At 44.1% G+C, this 16,039-nt stretch overlaps 1 protein-coding gene and 1 non-coding gene across 2 annotated transcripts in view; one reads left to right on the forward strand and one right to left on the reverse strand.

The window, feature by feature from the left end:
• GRIP2 (glutamate receptor interacting protein 2) overlaps nucleotides 1–16,039 on the forward strand; it is a 601,447-nt gene that overhangs the window by 235,061 nt on the left and 350,347 nt on the right. The window lies entirely within an intron of this gene.
• Nucleotides 9,595–9,731, reverse strand: LOC119919993. Its single transcript, XR_005447765.1, has one exon. It is a non-coding gene; the product is annotated as a small nucleolar RNA SNORA7 (small nucleolar RNA).

Consider the following 16,039-nt stretch of genomic DNA (forward strand, 5'->3'; position numbering starts at 1 on the left):
TAGGGACTTGTTTATGGTGATTCTGCCCTGCTACTTGATGTTTACTATGGCTTGTAGTTGGTGCTGGTGAAACTGGCAAAGAAGCAAGTTGGGACACGTGCTAGATCCCGTTGTTGCATTTTGTTGATTTGTACTTCCCAAGCGCTTAATATAGTGTTCTGCATACAGTAAGCACTCAATAAATACGATTGAATGAATGCACTGTGGATCGTTCCGAGACTGCAGGTTCTTAGGGTTCCATGCGACAGATCTGAGATCTCAGCCTGACCCAACAACTCCAGGAGTGAGGTAGACTGCAGTGCCTTGTTGTTTTGCTATCACCTCCTGGCATTCATTACCTCCAGCCATCCTATATCTTGCTGGGAGATAAACTGGAAGACCCAGTTTAGGCTCAAATGAAATTTAAAATAGAAAGTAACTGAGGCAATGGTTAAACACTGATCTGATAGCAGGTGGCTGTTTTACCCTTTGATCCTATCTTTTAGGCAGCTGAGAATGAATGTAGCTCTGCCTTAGTATTTTGAAGAACTAAGAGTTGGCCAAATCCTGGATGAATAATAACAGTAGTAATAATCGTGGTATTTGTTAAGCACTTACTATGCATCAGGCACTATACTAAGCCCTGGGGTAGATACAAGCAAATCGGGTTGGACACAGTCCCTGTCCCACATAGAGCTCACAATCTCAATCCCCATATTACAGATGAGGTCACTGAGTCCCAGAGAAGTTAAGTGACTAGTCCAAGGTCACACAGCAGACAAGTGGCGGGGCTGGGATTAGAACCCATGAATGCATGGGTTCTAAAACTTTCTAAAACCATATTCTCCCATTTTATCTCCATACCCTATCTTTTTTTTTTGATTCACAAATCCATGCATGCCTTCAACCCTACTTCTTGTCAGATCAAACAGGCTCAACTCCATTCTAATCTTTCTCGACCTCTCAGCTGCTTTTGACAGTTGGACCACTCCCTTCATCTTGAAACACTATCTAACCTTCGCTTCACTGACACTGTCCTCTCCTGAATCTCCTCCTATCTCTCAGGCCACTTCTTCCCAGTCTCTTTCACAGGTTCCTTCTCTGCCTTCCACTCTCTGTGAGAGTCCTTTAAGGTTCAGTTCTGGGTCCCCTTCTATTTTTCATCTACACCCACTTTCTTGGAGAACTCATTTGATCCCACTGCTTCCCCTACCATCTCTACACAGATGATTCCCAAATCTCCCTCTCCAGCCCTGACCTCTCTCCTTCTCTGCAGACTCACATTTCCTTGTGCCTTCAGGACATCTCTACTGGATTTCCCACCGACACCACAAACTTAATATTTCCAAAACAGAACTCGTCATCTTTCCATCCAAACCCTGTCCTCTCTGTGTCTCTCCCATCACTTTAGAAAACACCACTATCCTGCCTGTTTCACCAGCCTGTAACCTTGGCATTTTCCTTGACTCATTTTCTCATTCGACCCACATATTCAATCTGTCACCAAATCATCTGAGTTCTACCTTGGCAACATCATTAAAATCTGCCGTTTCCTCTCCATCCAAACAGCTACCATGTTGATCCAAGCACTTATCTTATCCTGCCTTGACTATTGCATCAGCCTCCTTACTGACCTTCCTGCCTCCTATTCTTCCCCACTCCAGTCCCTTACTTCATTCTGCTGCCCAGATCATTTTTCTAAAAAAATAATTCAGACTGTGATCCCTATAAGGAACAGGGTCTATGTCCAACCTAATCAACTTGTACTTATCCCAAAGCTTAGAACAGTGTTTGACACATAGTAAGCGCTTAACAATACCATTAAAAAGTCCACATCTCCCTGCTCAAGAACCTCCGGTAGTTCCCCATCCACCGCCACATCATACAAAAAATCCTTCCCATTGGCTATAAAGAACATAATTAGCTCATCCCCATCTACCTTACCTTGCTGATCTCCTACCACACCCCAGTCCATATAATTTACTCCTTTAACACCAACCTATTCACTGTATCATGATCTCATCTCTCTCGCTGCCATCCTCTTGCTCTTGTCTTTCCTCTGACCTGGAACTCCCTCCCCCTTCATTCATGAGAGACCACTACTCTCTCCACCTTCAAAGCTTTATTAAAACAACTTCTCCTCCAAGAGGCCTTCTCTGAGTAAGCTCTCAGTTCCCCTACTACCTCTCCCTTGGCGTTCCCTAGGCACTTGGGCCTAAACCCTTTATGGACTTAATAGTCACCCCACCCTCAGCCCTACATCACTAATGTACATATATCTGTAATTTATTTTAATGTTTCTCTCCCCTTCTAGACTTTAAGCTCCTAGTGGGCAGGGAATGAGGCTACCAACTCTGTTATACTTTTCTCTTCTGAGGATTTAGTATGGTGCTTTGCAGGTAGTAAGTGCTCAATAAATATCATCACTTGCTTGTTTGAAATAAATGTTCACTGTCTTCTCCTTATTGTCTTTCATAAATGCTTATGATGCCAATGATGTAGAATAGCAACAGACAGTTGGGAGGCAGCAGCAAAAGATAGATCAGCCTGGTGTACAATTAGAGCAGAAGCTCCAAGAAGATTGTGACATGACAAGAAAGATAAATAATAATACTATCATGCATGGTGTGTAACAAACAGCAGTGCATTAAGGGACAATCTTTCTGTACACACAATGAAAAAAGGATTATCTGGCTTGCATTGGTCTCATTGTCATAATCACACCCATCAGAAAACAGCAATCTGCTGGATGCTGTGCAGTTGATAATGATGGAATCTCCTGTGGAGGATGATGGACAATCCTCAATCCTGTGACTTCAGGACCAAGAACCCAGGCACTTCCATCCCTGCAGTTATAATGGAAAAGTAGGTGGGTAGAGGTGGAATGCATGGCAAAAGTTTTTAGAATCAACACCCACATAAAGCTGAAGGAACTAGAGCACAGTGGTGTTGCTAGACCAAATTGCTATGACCCAATAGATGATTGCATTGCTTGCTACTGCGGTCTTCACCAATCACATTAAACCGCTATTTTTCAGGATTCTTGCTGGGCCTGCCCACCTCGCAGAATATCTTAGGTGTTTCTTCAGTCAGAAACTTCCCCGCTGAGGCATAGCCCAATAATATTACTACTACTGCTAATAATAATGATAATAATAACAATACTTATTAAACCCATACTATCTGCCAGGCACTGGAGTAGATACAAGATAATTAGGTCAGACATAGTCCCTCTTCCACATGGGGTTCACAGTCTAAGTAGGAGGGACAACAGGTATTTAGTTCCCATTTTACAGATGAGGAAACTGAGGCAGAGAAAAGTTGTGACTTTTCCAAGTTTCCTCAGCAGAAAAAAGGTGGAGCCAGAATTAGAACCCAGGTCCTCTGACTCTTAGGCCTGTACTCTTTCCACTAGGCCATGCTGCTTCCTAAGCTCCAGCCCCAGCCCAAGCAGGAATTTCCCTACTTTCAGAGCAATTCACAAGAAAGTTAATGGTGATGTGGAAAAAAGGCAAAGCCCCATTTAAGGAAACAAATATGCCTTTCATTCTACACTTTCATCCAGCAGATGACTCCCACTCAAATGTGAATTTGCCATTTTATTTGCTCCTCAGCTTACGGTCACTGCTCCTAGCTCCAGGTATCCCAGTACTTTCAGAAAACAGGAGATGCCAAATGTCATATATGATGGAAGATGCTTAATTGCCTTTTGTTTTTCTAAAAGTGCATCTTGAACAGCAAACAATATCCTTTGCCTTTCAAACAATATATAGCACCTCCCCCTGATGCTTCCCACTACAGAAATTAGGAAACAGATAAAGGGACTAGGATTGCACAAAGTGGCTAGGTTGGTTCAGTTATTTAATGATAATAATAATAATAATAATAATAATAATAGTATTTGTTAAGCACTTACTATGTGCCAAACACTGTTCTAAGTGCTGAGGTAGTTACAAGGTAATCAGATTGTCCCATGTGAGGCTCACAGTCCTAATCCCCATTTTACAGCTGAGGTAACTGAGGCAACAAGAATTTAAGTGGCTTGCTCATGTTCACACAGCAGACAAGTGGCAGAGCTGGGATTAGAACCCATGTCCTCTGACGCCCAAGCGTGTGCTCTTTCCATTAAGCCACGCTGAGACTGTAAGCGCTAGACTGCAAGCACCTTGTGGGCAGAGAACCTGTCTACCAATTCTCTTATACTGTACTCTCCCAAGTGCTAAGTACAGGGCTCAATAAATACTACTGATTGATTGATTATTTCCCTAGGCTATATGTACAAGGGTAGTCATTCATTCAATTGTATTTATTGAGTGCTTACTGTGTGCAGAGCACTGGACTAAGTGCTTGGGAAGTACAAGTCGGCAACATATAGAGATGGTCCCTACCCAACAATGGTCTCACAGTCTAGAAGGGAGAGACAGACGACAAAACAAAACATGTAGAAAGGTGTCAAAATAATCAGAATAAATAGAATTATAGCTATATGCACATCATTAACAAAATACATAGAATAGTAAATATTTACAAGTAAAATAGAGTAATAAATCTGTACAAATGTATACAAGTGCTGTGGGGAGGGGTAGAAGGCAGGGTTGGGGGTGATGGGGAGGAGGAGAGGAAAGAGGGGGCTCAATCTGGGTAGACCTCCTGGAGGAGGTGAGCTCTCAGTAGGGCTTTGAAGGGAGGAAGAGAGCTAGTTTGGCCAATGTGTGGAGGGAGGGCTACCGAGGCCAAGGGAAGGACGTGGGCCGGGGGGTCGATGGTGGGACAGGCGAGAACGAGGCACAGTGAGGTTAGTGGCAGAGGAGCGGAGGGTGCAGGCTGGGCTGTAGAAGGAAAGAAGGGAGGTGAGGTAGGAGGGGGCGAGGTGATAGCCTCGAAGCCGAGAGTGAGGAGTTTTTGCTTGTTTTGTAGATTGACAGGCAACCACTGGAGATTTTTGAGGAGGGGAGTGACATGCCCAGAGCGTTTCTACACAAAGATAATCTGGGCAGCAGAATGAAGTATAGACTGAAACGAGGAGAGACAAGAGGATGGGAGATCAGAGAGGAGGCTGATGTAGTAATCCAGTCGGGATAGGATGAGAGATTGAACCAGCAAGGTAACGGTTTGGATGGAGAGGAAAGGGCGGATCTTGGCGATGTTGTGGAGGTGAGACTGGCAGGTTTTGATGACGGATTGGATGTGTGTAGTGAATGAGAGAGCGGAGTCGAGGATGACACCAAAGTTGCGGGCTTGTGAGATGGGAAGGATGGTAGTGCCGTCTACAGTGACGGGAAAGTCAGGGAGAGGACAGGGTTTGGGAGGGAAGATAAGGAGTTCAGTCTTCGACATATAGAGTTTTAGATGGTGGGCAGAAATCCAGATGGAGATGTCCTGAAGGTCAGGAGGAGACATGAGCCTGAAGGAAGGGAGAGAGAGCAGGGGCAGAGATGTAGATTTGGGTGTCATCAGTGTAGAGATGATAGTTGAAGCCAGGGGAATGAATGGGTTCACCAAGGGAGTGAGTGTAGATAGAGAACAAAAGGGGACGAAGAACTGACCCTTGAGGAACCCCTACAGTAAGGGGATGGGAGGGGGATGAGGAGCCTGCAAAGGAGACTGAGAATGAACGGCCAGAGAGATAAGAGGAGAACCAGGAGAGGACGGAGTCTGTGAAGCCAAGGTTGGATACCGTGTTGAGGAGACGGGGGTGATCCACAGGGTCGAAGGCAGCTGAGAGGTCGAGGAGGATTAGGATAGAGTAGGAGCCATTGGATTTGGCAAGAAGGAGGTCATTGGTGACCTTTGAGAGGGCAGTTTCTGGTGGAGTGTAGGGGATGGAAGCTAGATTGGATGGGGTCAAGGAGAGAGTTGGCATTGAGGAATTCGAGGCAGTGAGTGTAGATGACTTGTTCTAGGAGTTTGGAAAGGAAGGGTAGGAAGGAGATAGGGTAATAACTAGAAGGGGAGGTGGGGTCAAGAGAGGGTTTTTTTAGGATGGGGGAGACGTGGGCATGTTTGAAGGCAGAGGGGAAGGAACAAGTGGAGACTGAGCGGTTGAAGATGGAAGTTAAGGAGGGGAGGAGGGAAGGGGTGAGAGTTTTCATAAGATGAGAGGGAATGGAGTCTGAAGCACAGGTGGATGGAGTAGCACTTGAGAGGAGGGAGGAGATCTCATCTGAAGATATTGCTGGGAAGGATGGGAGAGTAGCTGAGAGGGTTGAGAGTGGGGAGGGGTGACTCTGGGGAGTGCAGACCTGATGGAGTTAATTTTACTAATGAAGTAGGAGGCCAGATCGTTGGGGGTGAGGGATGGAGGAGGGGGAGGAATAGGAGGTCTGAGAATTAAATATATGGAACAACTGACGAGGATGATGGGCATGGGTGTCAATAAGGGAGGAAAAATAGTTTTGCTTGGCAGAGGAGAGGGCAGAGTTAAGGCAGGAAAGGATAAACTTAAAATGAACAAGTTTGGCTTGGTGTTTAGACTTTCGCCAGCAGCGTTCAGCAGCTCGAGCATAAGAGCGAAGGAGGTGGACAGTGGCAGTGATCCAAGGCTGTGGGTTAGTGGTGCAAGAGTGGCGAAGGGAAGGGGGAGCAAGCGAGTTGAGTAGGGAGGGTGGAGATTTCAGGGCAGTAATCTGGTCATCAAGAGTGGGTAGAGAGGATAGGAAGGTGAGGGAGGCGACTCAACCTGGTTGTCTCCTGAAAATGTAATAGCATTGTGAATGTTTACATCATGGGATTAGCTGTTCCAGGGAGTAATGGTTTATCATCATCATCAATCGTATTTATTGAGCGCTTACTGTGTGCAGAGCACTGTACTAAGCGCTTGGGAAGTACAAGTTGGTAACATATAGGGACAGTCCCTACCCAGCAGTGGGCTCACAGTCTAAAAGGGGGAGACAGAGAACAAAACCAAACATACTAACAAAATAAAATAAATAGAATAGATATGTACAAGTAAAATAAATAAATAGAGTAATAAATATGTACAAACATATATACATATATACAGGTGCTGTGGGGAAGGGAAGGAGGTAAGATGGGGGGGATAGAGAGGGGGACGAGAGGGAGAGGAAGGAAGGGGCTCAGTCTGGGAAGGCCTCCTGGAGGAGGTGAGCTCTCAGTAGGGCCTTGAAGGGAGGAAGAGAGCTAGCTTGGCAGAGGGGCAGAGGGAGGGCATTCCAGGCCCGGGGGATGACGTGGGCCGGGGGTCGATGGCGGGACAGGCGAGAATGAGGTACTGTGAGGAGATTAGCGGCAGAGGAGCGGAGGGTGCGGGGTGGGCTGTAGAAGGAGAGAAGGGAGGTGAGGTAGGAGGGGGCGAGCTGATGGAGAGCCTTGAAGCCCAGGGTGAGGAGTTTCTGCCTGATGCGCAGATTGATTGGTAGCCACTGGAGATTTTATAAATTAGGATTGCTTCCATAGCCTCTGGAAAAGTAAAATGAAAATCTTCTACATTTTATGTAAAGATCTATGACAATATGCAACACTTCCTGCTGTCTAATTTTTATTTGTAAACTCAGAACAAAATATCACAAGATTACATCACTGAGGAGTTGAAATACGCTTGTAAATGTTGTTCTACTTATTTTGGTAGTAGTTTTTAATTTTGTAAATAATTTGTCTGAATTAGGTTAAAATAGCAGGCATATTCTTAACTTCCTAAAGTACCTTGAATATTAATAATAATGATGGTATTTGTTAAGCACTATGTGCCGAGCACTGTTCTAAGCACTGGGGTAGATGCAAGGTTAACAGGTTGTCCCATGTGGGGCTCGCAGTCTTAATCCCCACTTCCCAGATGAAGGAACTGAGGCCCAGAGAAGTGAAGTGACTTGCACAAAGTTACACAGCAGAGAAGTGGCAGAGCTGGGATTCAAACCCATGACCTCTGACTCCCAAGCCCGAGCTCTTTCCACTAAGCCACGTTGCTTCTCAAGAGGTCTTCCTTGAAGACCTCTGTGCCCCTCTAAACTCCTTTCTTCATTAGAGTCCTCTTAGTAAACCATATTTAGAAATTAATCTACTTTCTTGAAAATGTATGTAAGACTTAAAATCTTAAATTTTGTCTGGTGCTGGAGAAACCAGTTCTCCGTCTGTTTTGACATCTTGCAATGATGCATTGATCTATAAAACTTTGAAGAGATCCATGTTGGACAATCATTCTTTTGAAAGAGATGCAATCAACTCACATGGCTTAGTGGAAAGAGCAAGGGCTTGGGAGTCAGAGGCCGTGGGTTCTAATCCCGGCTCTGCCACTTATCAGCTGTGTGACTTTGGGCAAGTCACTTAATTTCTCTGTGGCTCATCTCATTTGTACCTCAACTGTAAAATGAGGATTAAGACTGTGAGCTTCATGTGGGACAACCTGATTACCTTGTATCTACCCCAGAGCTCAGAACAGTGCTTGGTACATAGTAAGTGCTTAACAAATGCCATTATTATTATTATTATTATTATTACCATCTTCATCATCTATTTCTAAAGGAAATTGTTTCCTCAGGTCTACATAGGGGTCTATTTCACACCTTGAAAATCTGGCAGAAACTGTGGGCAGATCTTCTGCCAAAATCCATTCATTGCTGATTGTTGAATTTCAGCCCAGTGGGGAAGGGGCGGGAAGGGATTTATTTACAGGGTTTGGCTGGAAAATTAGAGCCCTCTGGGCTTCTGTGTTGGGTAATGTAGCCTGGGTTATATATCTGGGATACATAAATATATATAGGATATATGTGTGTGTGTGTGTGTGTGTGTGTGTACATGCAAGAGAGAGAGACGGAGAGAGATTGAGATTCCCTGTCAAAGTTTGGTAAAGTTTGGTAATATGAGGCTGAAATCACCACTGAGCCAGACCTTCTTCATTCCAGTCAAACCTTTGTTAGGCAAGCCTAGCACTCTCCCTTGGCTCCAGAGTTCTGGCCACCATAGCTCACCTTCTTCCTTTGGGAGAGGTCAGCTTGATGAGCTCCATTTGTATGAATTTCCTGCTGTTACAAGTCTGATCCCTGGCCCTATCTGGGCCACCTCACTTCTCCACAGCAGGTTCCAGCAGCTGAGGAAGTAGGGGATTAGAATGTTTTACAAAGAAGAGTGTCTTACAAAGAAGATCTGGGAGGAATTTTATGGTAGTGGTTTGGTACTAATTTTTCTGTTCATCCATTAATTTACCCAAGCCCCTTGAATCTGCTGATATTTTGAATTTGTACAACTTCCTTAGGTAATTAAGTTCCATATGGTTATATCCACTGTGTGAAAACAGTTTTCCCCTAATCCTGGTGCTGTGGAAATTGTTGAACAATTTCCTTTTGCACTCTGTTCACTCTCTTTGTGATTTTGTATTCTTCAGTCATCTGTATCTTTCCAATCTGGAGAGTCTTAACTCCTTCTGGGTATCCTTCTTGTCTTGCCTTATGCTGTCGAGTCATCTCTGACCTACAGCGACACCATGGACATAGCTCTCCCAGAATGCCCCACCTCCATCTGCAATCCTTCTGGTAGTGTATTCATAGTTTTCTTGGTAAAGATACAGAAGTGGTTTACCATTGCCTCCTTCCACGAAGTAAACTTGAGTCTTCACCCTTGACTCTTTCCCATGCTGCTGCTGCCCAGCACAGGTGAGTTTTGACTTGTAGCAGATTGCCTTCCACTAGTTAGCCACTGCCCAAGCTGGGAATGGAATGGGTATGCCTCTGCTTGACTCTCCCTCCTGCAGTCGAGACTGGTAGAGTACCTGAAACTCTCCAGTGCGACCCTGAGAGGAAGATATCTTTCACCTACTTTAGATTTATGGAATAGTTATTGTATGCCTCCAGATGTGATTAATAATACTGGCAGAATAATGATGCCTTAGATTTATCTCACAGTACTTTACCATTAGAGTAATGCTAGGTATGCAGAGAACACTTTTTTCCAAGTATAGCACTAATATTGTCTAGCAAATCTTCAAAATTGTCCTTTGAGTGAGACTCTTGCTGGTGACGTGATTTGCTTCATACCGAGGAGGTACAGAAAAAGGAAGTGGCTTATTTAAAATCATTCAATGGATCAGTCTCAGAAGGAGGAAACAATTCCAGCTTTTGAGATGATCTTACTAGAGCTGGATTTATTGGCCAAATTGCAGTTACAAAGGCAGTTAGCCCCACAGATCAAGGAGTAGTCTCCTCCAATTTAGAAGAGTCCCGTGGAAATAGCTTTCTTTCCTCTGTCCTCCTTAAGTAAATCTCTACCTCCTATTTTTCATTCAGTGACTTGAGGATATAGGTAGCATGCACTGAATTGTGTTGTGGAGGCAGTTGCCAGCCTCAGGAGAAGGGGAGTTGAGCACATTGGGATGGTCTAAAAGAATCAGCCTTAAAATTTGGACTAGGCATGCAGATAGCCAGGGGATGAGTGTTATTTTACCTCTGGAACTAGCATGAAAATGAGTAAGAAAAGACTGGAGGCTAAGAGATTTTCAAAATTCTGTAAAATAGTGAAATTATACAACAGCACAAGGGTTAGTCTGGAGTCTAAAGTTACCAATAGTTCACTTGGTCTATGAATTTTGGAGTAATCTTTCATCATACTCCGTCTGAATATCAGATGTCACTTCTAATACATACATGTTTTGACATTGTGGTTCACTGAATGGAACTGCATGAAATTTTCTAATTGCTCACTCTAGGCTCTGTTTTACTTTATGCTTTTACCATAAATTAGTGTCTAAATATTAATTATGAGCAGTGCCCATGATGCAGCACATAGTTTCTGGATAAACTGGACCAAAACAGAATAAACTTCTATCTTGGCAAGATGGCCACTGGCAGCAATTCCCTTAATTTCAACGGGAAAATTTTAGCTGCTTTCCACAGCTTTGTCCTAGTAATATCCTTTAGTAGATTGTCAGAAATTTGTCCTTCTAGACTGTGAGCCCATTGTTAGGTAGGGACCGGCTCTATATGTTGCAGATTTGTACTTCCCAAGCGCTTAGTACAGTGCTTTGCACTGTAAGCACAATAAGCGCTTAATAAATACAATTGAATGAATAAATAGGGTGCTGAAAGAACTGGGCCAACCAAGGGAAGTGATACTCTACTTCCTTTTTCCACCAGTCTAAACTCACAAAAAATACCAAGTCTGATGAACATCTACTGGATGTTCCATAAGTTCTCTGTTGTAGAGTAGCATTCAGATGAAGAATTGCCATTTTTCTGCTCCTAGAGAGTAACATGTACATAATTAATTAGATTCAAATTAGATTCAAAATGGTGTTTTCATTAGTTGGATGGGGTATAATGTGTCATAAACACACCCATAACTCCCTATCTCGTGGTAGGCAGGGAATGTGTCTAACAACTCTGTTATAATGTACTCTCCCAAGCTCTTAGTACAGTGCTCTGCACACAGTAAGTTCTCAATAAATGAGATTGATTGACATTGGTCATAATCTTTGTTTGATTCATGGATTACTAGCAATTGTGGAGAAGTCTGAAGGTGCTGAAAAGCCTCAGACTGGCACTTCTCCCCTTTGCCACTTAGTTTTGGCAGAACACTTTGACAGAGGGGTGGGGAGGAGATAGAAGAGGGTAGAGAAACAGTATGGAGAGTGGTTAGGAATATCCAGAGCTGGGAAGCCCTTTGCCTTTTCCCCAAAGCAGGAAAGCAGTGCAAACCGAAGTGGCTCTGTCCCAGCTCCGTGGGAGGGTTTGTGCAGCCCGAGGTCCGTACCTCCATCAGCCGAGAGCAGGGAAAGCAGGAAAGCATCTGCAAGAAGTCTTTTCTTTTTATTTTAACCCCCCCAACAAATACCAAAAAAAAAATCCCCCGGGACCAATAGCGGTCTGAGGCAGGGATGAGCTCCAGACTGGACAGCGCTGCGACCATCCCCTGCTCATCGGAGCCATGCGTGGTAGGACAGGCCCCAGGCCGGCGTCAGATTATATCATTGTATCATGGTGCCATGTTGGGTCATGGCTCAACCCCTTCACCTTGGGATTGGTAGAACCAATAGGATACCCGACAAATTCCTAAGCCAATCAAATGCCTCTTGTGCAAATTGTACCTCTGCCACAGACCCATATTGAGAATTTTGACCAGAGTCCAAGAAAAGATTTGCATGTGCAAGTTCGGACAAAGAGATGAATCAGTGCACTGTGTTTACAAGAAGTCTGGAATTCTCCTACATCAGAGTTTTGGATTGAGCAAGGGTTGACAGAGGGGCAATTGGCCAAGGTTTAGATAACAATAACAATAATAATAATGATAATAATAATGGTATTTGTTAAGTACTTACTATTTTCCAGGCACCGTACTGAGCACCGGGGTAGATATAAGCAAATCAGGTTGGACACAGTCCCACGTGGGACTTAGTTTCAATCCCCATTTACAGATGAGGTAACTGAGGCATAAAGAAGTGAAGTGACTTGCCCAAGGTCACACAGCAGACAAGTGGCAGAACTGGGATTAGAACCCATGACCTTCTGACTCCCAGGCCTGTGCTCTTTCCACTACACCAAAGTGTGGGATGTTGAGAAATTAATGGAGTCCACAGGCAGCATTTTGAACTTTTGATTGTCCCTTACACTTTAGGAGGGACCAGGATCCCAGTGAATCCTCAGGTATGTGGTCTGTTCTGGATGGACTCTGTGAACCTCTAGAATCTCTACTTCTCTGGAAAATACCTCCTCCAGCAGGACAACTCCTTAAACAGGTTGTTTTCTTGACTTCTCCAATTTCCTTCTTGACCTCCTCCAGTCTGGCTTCTGCCTCCATTACTCTGTTGAGACCACCCTCTCCCAGGTCACCAATGACCTCCTTCTTTCCAAATCTAACAGGCCCTACTCTATCCTAATCCTCCTTGACCTCTCAGTTGCTTTTGACACCACTCAATTCTCCTGGAAACACTATTTGAACTTGGTCTTTCTGGCACAGGCTTTTCCTGGTTTTACTCCTTTCTGATTTTTCTGTCTTTCACCGGTTCTTCCTCTGGCTCCAACTCCCTAACTGTGGATGTCCCCCAAACTTTGTGCTGGGTCTTCTTCTCTTCTCAATTTACACTCATTCTCTCAGGTATCTCATCTAATCCCCTGGCTTCAACTACCACTTCTATGAGGTTGACTTCCAAATCTACTTCACCTATCTCTGAACTCTTTTCTTCTCTGCAATCTCACATTTCCTCCTGCCTTCTCAACATCTCTACCAGAATGTCCCACCGCTAATCTCCAGTTCAAAATATACAAAATTGAACTTAACTTCCCTCCCAAATCTCCTCTTCCACCTAACTTTCCATTGCAGTTGACAACACAAACCTCCCCTTCTCTCAAACCTAAAATATTAACATTACCCTTGACTCTTCTCTCTTTCAATTCCTGTATTTAGTTTGTCAATAACCCCTGTCATTTATCCACAACATTTACAGAATCCACCTCTTCCTCTCCATCTAAGGAGCCACAAAGTAGATACACGTGTTTGTCATACTCCAGCTTGACTACTTCATTAGCTTCCCTGCTAACTTCCAGACTCTCCTTTACCTGGTCCATACTTCATTCTGTTGCCCGAGATCATTTTTCTCAAATGTTCTGCACGTGTCTGTCTCCTCTCTGCTTAAAAACCTCCTATGGTTGCCCATTTCCCTCTGCATCAAACAGAAACTCCTGACCAATGGCTTTAAGACACTCGATTAGCTCCTTCCCTCCTACTTACCCACTCGCTTCACCCACTACACACCAGCTCACACTCTTCATTCCTTTCAGGCTGACCTACTCGCTTTGATCCGTTTTCATCTTTCCTGCCACTGACCTCTTGCCACACTCTCCCCACTGCCTAGAACTCCCTTCCCCTTCACGCCTTGCAGAATGCTGCTCTCCTCAAGTTCCAAGTCTTCTGAAATTCCTCCTCCTCGAGGAGGATTCCCTGATTGACTTCTCATCTCCCCACTTTATATCCCCAATTGCCATTTCCACATTTCTGTGCCACTTCAGCACTGGCGTACTCATCACCTTCCATAGCACATATGTCGATATCTTCCCTATTATGTGCAATTTATGTTGGTCTCCCTTGCTAGATTGCAAGCTCCTGGGAAGCAGGGATCGTGTCTTCTAGCTCTATTGTTTTTTCCCTAGTGTACTACAGTGCTCTGCACACAGAGGATGTTCAATAAATATGATTGATTGATTGATTAACCAAGTGATTCTACACTTATCTGCATCACCTCTACTTTTTCCACTTGCCTTTTAGATGAGTTTGTCATTTTCTTCCACATACATTTTTTTCTAATATTTAACTTATTTCTTGAAAATGAACCAAAATCTGTATTTTGCTTACTCTTTCTTCTCCGAGAATGGGCCAGGAGCAGCCTACCCAGAGAGATTCCTGCATCTGAAATGAAAATCCCTCTGGGGAAACCTCACCAGGCTTCACTTTATCAAAACAACAGTGCCCCTGTGCTGCAGTCTGGATCACTGCCTCTCCAATTATCTTCCCTGGCATGCACTAAGAATTGAATGGGAGGGAAGCTGTCTGCTGTTATCTTCTGGGCCTTTTTCTAAATCTCAATGACACCTTGTTTAGGCTTCTGGGAAAGTAAACATTCTACCGAATGTAGTCAGGAGGTAACCCCAAAGGGGTGAGCTGAAGCTTCCAAGGAGCTGATGAACTCCTTGCTCTCTTGTTCTCTTTCTAGGGTGCAGTGATTGTCTCCTAGGTTAAGGAAGTCAAGTTACTTTTATTTTTCTAGAGTAACTGGAGTAATCTACAACCTCAGTCACAAAAGATCTAGAAACCAACCTGAACTGGGTCCAGAAGAGCATTCTAGAAGTGACACTTGAGATGAGCTTGTGGCCTGGGTGATTTTAATAGGCCAGACCCACATAAGGCAGTCAGAACCTATTTTCAGGCCCAACCTCCTCCCTTTTATCTGATAAAATGTTACTTCCAGCTCCTAGAGATGCACCTAAATAGTAATTTCCACATCCCTGAGAATTGCCACATTCCTCCAGTTTCCACCACTGAATATCTATGGTTCCATCTTTTTCTATATCCCTATGCCTTCTTGTAGATATTGTCTCTCTAATTATTTTCTGCCACTTCTCTCCCCCATCAAGAAATGCCTCAGACCCTCGTCCTTTCCCCAACCTCAGAACAACCTCACACCTGTACTCTCAGTGAAATGAAGACTGATGAATTTATGACACTGCCTGGGAACTAGAAGAGAAAGGAGCTGAAGCATCAACTACAGGGCTGGGAAGTTGGATGCAACTGAGCTGAAGGAGGCACCTTAACTCACCTGTTAATCAGAGAAGCAACGTGACTTAGTGGAAGGAAGTATTTTGGGGTTTCAGTGATGGCATTTGAAACCATCGGTATTTCTCCTTCTTCCACTCTCCTTCTCTTCCCTGTCACAGAGAGAATCCACTTCATTACATCTAGGCTGCTGAACACACATCGCAGTGGCAAATAGAGCTCTGTTTCTTTTGACACATTGCTCCTTCAGGCTCACAAAGTGTGGTCATTTTCTAGATTTCACTGAAAGACCTGACAGTTCAGTGACGGGTCCAGGAAGAAACAGGGAGTTTTCCCAGAAAATATTGAAGTAGGGTCTGTGTCCATGGCCCTCTAATTGGGGAAACCCCCCCCCCCCCCCCCCCCCCGCACACACACCTTCACCCAGCAGTGGGAGGATTTTGTAGGTCCACCGTTCAGTTAGAATCCCAGAAACCATAAAAAAACATCATGGAAGGCATAGAGCCACATATGGACATTCAGGTTTTTGTGATTGTTTTTCTTTTTTTCTGCAGACATAGAATCTCATGCACTCAAACCTTGGCAAAAAAACTATTGTTTTTTTTTTTTTTTTTGCCAAAAGACTATTGGGTATGCTGCTGAAATCCCAGGAAATGAAAATGATGTAAGATAAGCCATTGCCACCCTAAGTAATAATGATAATAATAATTGTGGTATTTAAGTGCTTACTTTGTGTAAAACACTGTGCTAAGCACTGAGGTAGAGACAATGCAATCAGATTCATTCATTCATTCAATCGTATTCGTTGAGCGCTTACTGTGTGCAGAGCACTGTACTAAGTGCTTGGGAA

Source organism: Tachyglossus aculeatus, chromosome X1 (genome assembly GCF_015852505.1).
Source record: "Tachyglossus aculeatus isolate mTacAcu1 chromosome X1, mTacAcu1.pri, whole genome shotgun sequence".
Classification (NCBI taxonomy): domain Eukaryota; kingdom Metazoa; phylum Chordata; class Mammalia; order Monotremata; family Tachyglossidae; genus Tachyglossus; species Tachyglossus aculeatus.